General features: G+C 51.2%; 1 pseudogene across 1 annotated transcript; it reads right to left on the bottom strand.

Moving 5' to 3' along the window:
- Positions 1-4,250: 4,250 nt before the first annotated feature.
- Positions 4,251-5,139, bottom strand: LOC698448 (large ribosomal subunit protein eL8 pseudogene; annotated as a pseudogene). The gene has a single exon (XR_001438927.3). The product of XR_001438927.3 is annotated as a large ribosomal subunit protein eL8 pseudogene (transcript).
- Between the last annotated feature and the right edge of the window lie 579 nt (positions 5,140-5,718).

Raw genomic sequence — 5,718 nt, 5'->3', positions numbered from 1 at the left:
ATTCCTATATACGTATCATCTTCTTTAGTCTTCATAATCACCCTATGAGTTAGATATTACTGAAACGGATCTCAGGTCACAGAAGGAGAAACTGAGGCACAGAGGGGTTTAGTAATTTGTCCAAGCTCATGCAACTACTGCAGGGACAGCAAGGAAGCTGGGCCTGGTGCTTTGCAAGCAGCGCTTCTGAGGCCATCTGAGCCACCTGCCCGCCTAGGTGACTCTGCCTCTCCCCTGTCACTTCATGCCAGAATCATGCCTTTGATCTGCTTCATTTTCCTCTAAGGGCACCTAATCAGTAGGTGGGGCCTCGTTGGAATTAGTGACATTGGCAAGGTGCTTTCACAGAGCAAGGCTTAGGTGCCAAGCCTGCATCTCGAGTGTCCTGCCCCTGCTGAGGAAGGGCCTTGCCTGGGCCTGGCCTCCCATCCTGCCGTCCTGGCCTCCTTCCAAAGCCCACATCCTCCCAAGGTCTCGAGACCAGAAGCCCTTCCCAACTCAGATGGGACCCAGCTGAGGGGGGGCCCAGGCAGGCATGACAATGCAGTCTAAAATTACCTCTGTTGAAGGCTGTGCAGCCTCCACCCTTCCTGCATTCCTCCCCAAGGCTAGACCAGCCCAAAGAGAAATCTTTGAGGATTTTGGTGATTTACGTTGAAGGTTGTGCTCCCGGCCACTGGGCTGCCTTGAGGGCTAAAGCATAAGGAGGGCTCCCAGAAGATGCAGCCCTGCCTGAAGCAGGCTTGTGGGAGAGGCAGGGGTTCTCTGCCCTAGAGTCTTCCTTTGAGCAGTGGAGAGTTATCTGGGCTCCTGTGTTCCTTCTTTCTGGATCACCTTTTGCCTGGCAAACTTCTGTTTATATACAGCCTTTAGCCTAGATGCTGCTTCCTCCAGGAAGCCTTCCTTGCATGCTTTCCTCCTACACCAGTCTGGATTACAGGCTTTTCCCAGTTGAATGCTCTCCCCATCAAAGAGCTTTTCTCACTGTTCAGCACCTGCCTGTCTCTTAGAGAAAAGGGACCATATTGTGTTCACTGTAGTATTCCAAATCCCTAGCAGAGTGCCCGACGTGTAAGATATACTCAATACGTGCTTCTTGAATTAATTAATTCAAGCACAGATGTCAAGGGTGAAGACTGAATAATATATTTTCCTTTGTGATCTAGTTTTATGGTACTCATAGACAAAAGGAATTTAAATAGCCCAACGTTCGGGTATTAAATGAGGAAACATACCTTTTAAAAGATGTTATTTTATGATGTGCAAAACCTTCAATTATTTCTGCTGATGTCTAAACTTCATTCAGAATGGGATATTTGAGACACAGTTTCAGGGTGTCATTACTGGCAGTCCTCGAAGAGGTCTTTATCCCTGTTTTACAGCGAAGGAAATGGGGGCTCAGAGAGGTTTAGCAACTGGCTAAGGGGACACAGTCAGGAAACGGCAGCTTTGGGGCTGTCTGATTGTTTATAAGGGATTTGTGGCTCTTTCCTGGGGCTTTTGTACGGCACAGAAGACATACAGGTGCTCACACAATGACAAACCACTGGGATAAGTACAGAGACAGAGGGAAGGAACAGTACCATGGGAGCCTGAGGGAAGAGGGAACCGACTGTGGACAGTTTGCCACATGGACCAGGGCAGGAAAGGCACGGGGAACGGCATGTGCCAGGTAAGGAGGCCTGAAACCACAGGGTTTTCCAGGGAATCTCAGCTCTCTACCTACTCCACGGGCAGCTGCTGTTGCAATGAAACGAGACAGAGGCTTGTTGGATGAGACAACGTTAACATTGCTTTTGCCATCTTATAGAGGGAGGGTCTAGCTGTTGAGCCACCAGCTCTTCCACTGTTACGAATATATTCCCCTCCCTCAACAACAGTCAAACCCATCAACTCTTTTTACCCTCAAATAAGCTGCATTTCCTGAAAGCTGGGATTTCTGGAAGTATGAAAGCTTTGCCAAGACGTAGAGAACAGCCCTCCGGCTCTGTCTTTGGCTTGTCCTGCCTGGCCACCTTCCCGCCTTCCAGGCTGTGTCTTTCCTTCCAGCCATCCGTCCTGGCCCCTGGGCAGGTCAGGGCAGAGCCTTCTCTGGCCTGCCTTGGGGTCTCTCTCTCTGGAGACGAGTGATGAATGTGTGGAGGGATTAGCCCGACTTTTCCGGGCCCTGGTGGTGCCAGGAGCAAGCACATTCCAGAAAGGCCTGAGCTGATGGATGCCTTGTTGGGGGAGGGGGAGGTTTTAGGGAGAGGAGAGGCCCTAGAGTTTGGGAGGGGGATTCCTAACATTCCTAGGGCTGGGAGGCCCTGCAGTGCCTGCAGCAGTGATGGACAGACAGCTGAGAGAGCAGGCCCCGACCAGGCTGCGGGCTGGGGGGCACCTTGATCTGCACCTCCTGTCCCCTCCCCACCGCAGCCCCTGGAATGTTCTCTTTCCTCTAATCACTTGCAGGCAGGGAAGAATGAGGTGGGGGCACCTGCCTACTGTGCCCCCTCAGAGGTCGCTTTGCCTCTTTCTGTCTCAGGGGGTGGGGTGAGGGTTGAGGGGTGCGGGGAGGAGGCCTGCGGCCTGTCAGGGCTTTAAGGGAGGGCGCTGGCCCCCTGCATTCACCCATGTGCATTGCGAATGAGAGCCGGCACAGGGAAGGGATGTCCAGCCTCACCGCTTCCCAACTGGGAAGGCTCTGAGGACTTTGCCTCGCCCACGCCCTTTATCTTGTGGCTGAAGGGTCTTCGGCTCCAGGGCACATAACAGAGAGTTAGAGGCAAAGTCATGACTGCAACCCAGGACTTCTGATTGTTTATCTCATGACCAAACATCCCATCAGATACCTCTGTCTCTGGGCCTCAGTTTCCCCAAATGTATAAGGGAGTGGGTTGGACACAAGGGTCTTTGAAGACTGCTGTTTCTGATGTCCTTGGCCGTCTGAGAACTCCATCAGCCACTTGCACTGGTGGTGGCGTGTGGTGGCTGGGTGCAGAAAGAAGGGAGAGTGACAGTTTAGCCATCTCAACCTCTTTCTCCAAAGAGGTCTTCAAAAAGCCTTGGAGGGAGGGGAGCCCTTGAAGTCTACTTCATCGGAACCCGAGCTCCTGAGGCAGCCAGCAATGCGGGAAAGCATTGATTCCTAGTTCCACAGCTCTGCAACTGGGGGACCTCGTGCAAGCCTCAACCTCTCTGAGCCTGGGATTCCTAAACCGCAAATGGGTTTGTAACAGCGCCCCCTTCTGGCTGCTGTAAGGCTGGAGCAATTTTTCCTCACGCTCTTCCTCTTGGCTGTCCCCTGACTCGACCTCCCCTGCCCACTCTTGCTCTTGTCCGCTGCCCGCTGAGCCCTCACAAGGGTTTCTGAAGTGCTGTCCAGACCAGGCAGCCAGGGGCATTGGAGTTCCCAAGACAGCGTGGAGTTCTGCGGTGGTTCTTTTCCACAAGACACCTTGTTTATTATTATATGCAATTTCATTTTCATATCTTTTAATACTTTTCACAAAGAAAGCTTTCGCAAATTGGAGGAGAAAACTAGAGTCTATGGTATTTCACCTGCCCTGGGCTAGGCCCCTGGAGTGCCTTGCTTTAAGCCAAGACAGCTACTCGCATTTCTCACTTAATCCTCTTGACGGTCCCCCAAAAGCAGGTATTTCTCCCCATCTGATGGATGAAGAAACTGAGGCCGAGGGAGACTCGGACTCACGCAAAGTCACACAACTAGTCTGAGGCTGAGCTGGGTTTTCTTATGAGGTAGCTGGGTGAGGCTGTGTGTTTGTTGTTTTAATGCAGAGAATGCCTCCAGCTGCACTTCAAATCCCATCCTGAACTTGGACAAGCAAGAGCTGTCATCTTGTGGGCACCACATGATTTCCTTAAAGACAACTGGCCTGGACCTATAAGTTGCTTTTAAATTTTTTATCTTCTAGATAGTGCTGGCGTGATCATTTTCATACACCCATTCGTAGCATGTGCAAAATACCTACGGCTTGCTGAGCACTGTGTTGACTGAACACCCCAGGCTAAGGCCCTGCGGGGCTGGAAGGGGGAAAACAACTCTATTTCACTTCTGAAAATGGCTGGGCAGGAGGGAACTGAAAGAGGAGGCCGTGCCTGTGCCAGGGTGTTACATTTGTGCCCATCCCTGACTTGCCCGCCCCTCCAATGTGCCTGCCACTGTGCCGTGTACACTTTGCCATTCTGGAAGTACGTGTTATGCTTCAGAGACATCAGAGAGCCCAGGGCAGGCTGGTTCTACTTTTCTATTTTTTTTTTTTTTGAAGGAAAATTTGTATTTTAATTATTTTTATGTACAGAAAACTCAACAGTGTACATTTAACCCAGCTTAGTGGCAAGTTCTTTAGCCTTTGCCTTTTCGAGCTTGGCGATACGAGACACAGACTTGGGACCCAGGACATTGCCACCCCAGTGACGGCGGATCTCATCGTATCTGTCATTGTAATTGGTCCTGATAGCTTCCACCAGCTTAGCCAAAGCGCCTTTGTCTTCCGAGTTCACCTGTGTGAAGGCGACAGTGGTGCAGGTCTTCCTGTGGACTAGACGGCCCAGTCTGGCCTTCCCCTTGATAATGCAGTAAGGGACCCCCATTTTACGACACAGGGCAGGCAAGAAGACAACCAGCTCGATGGGATCCACGTCATGTGCAATCACCACCAGCTGAGCCTTCTTGTTCTCCACCAAGGTGGTGACGGTGTTAGCTCCTGCTTGAAGGACAGGTGGTCTCTTAGTGGGGACGTCCCCTTTGCCAGCAGCTTTCTTCTCGGCCCGGGCCAGCAGCCTCTGCTTCTTCTCTTGCTTTGTCTCTGGTCTGTACTTGTGGGCCAGCTTAAGCAGCTGAGTAGCTGTTTGGCAGTCCAGGGCCTGGGTGAACTGGTTAATAGCAGGAGGCACTTTCAGCCGCTTATAGAGGATGGCTCTCTGCCGCTGCAACCTGATATAGCGAGGCCATTTCACAAAGCGGGTGAGGTCTCTTTTGGGCTGGATGTCCTGTCCAATGCCAAAATTCTCAGGTCTTTTCTCAAACAGGGGATTCACCACTTTCTTGGCCTCCTGCTTTTTCACGACAGCAGGGGCCAGAGCCACCTTCTTTCCCTTGGCCTTCTTTCCTTTCGGCATCTTGGGCGGCGGGAGGAGACGGTTCTACTTTTCTACAACCAGGGAGCTAAAGACTGCATCTAGTTAGGGGTAGCGAGCCTGGAATATCAGCTGGAAAAAGCAATGGAGATTCTTGGCGTTGTCCCTATCAGAGCTTCCTGAAGCCCTTCAAAGGAGCAGCATGCTGGGTGGACGGTACTATATCCATGACCTCATCTCCTTTGCTGTCCTCCTTTTTCTGGTCAAATCAAACAAAAACAAAACATTTGCCAACATTATATTTAGCGGCTGTTGTATATTAAGAGGAGCAATTGTGAGGAAATCTAAAATTAGCCCAACATTAATCAGGACCTGTCACCAAAGTAGATGACTCGGTTTCCAATTCCACATGTCATGCTCTTAGAGACAGAGCTTAGTGACACTGAGGAAGCCCAGTGCTGGGACACTGTGTGACTGCTGGCCGTGGTATAATGTGCGCTTGCTGCAGAGTCGGGCGGGCCTGGGTTTGACTCCTGGCTCTGACCTTTGCTAGCTTCAGATCCAAGAAGTGCCTTCTTAACCTCTTTAACCTCAATTTCTCCATGTGAAAGGAGAGGCTGAAAGCACCCACAGCATTGT

The sequence above is a fragment of the Macaca mulatta genome, chromosome 13 (assembly GCF_049350105.2).
Source record: "Macaca mulatta isolate MMU2019108-1 chromosome 13, T2T-MMU8v2.0, whole genome shotgun sequence".
Taxonomy (NCBI): Eukaryota; Metazoa; Chordata; class Mammalia; order Primates; family Cercopithecidae; genus Macaca; species Macaca mulatta.
This window is presented reverse-complemented; position numbering and strand designations above follow the sequence as displayed.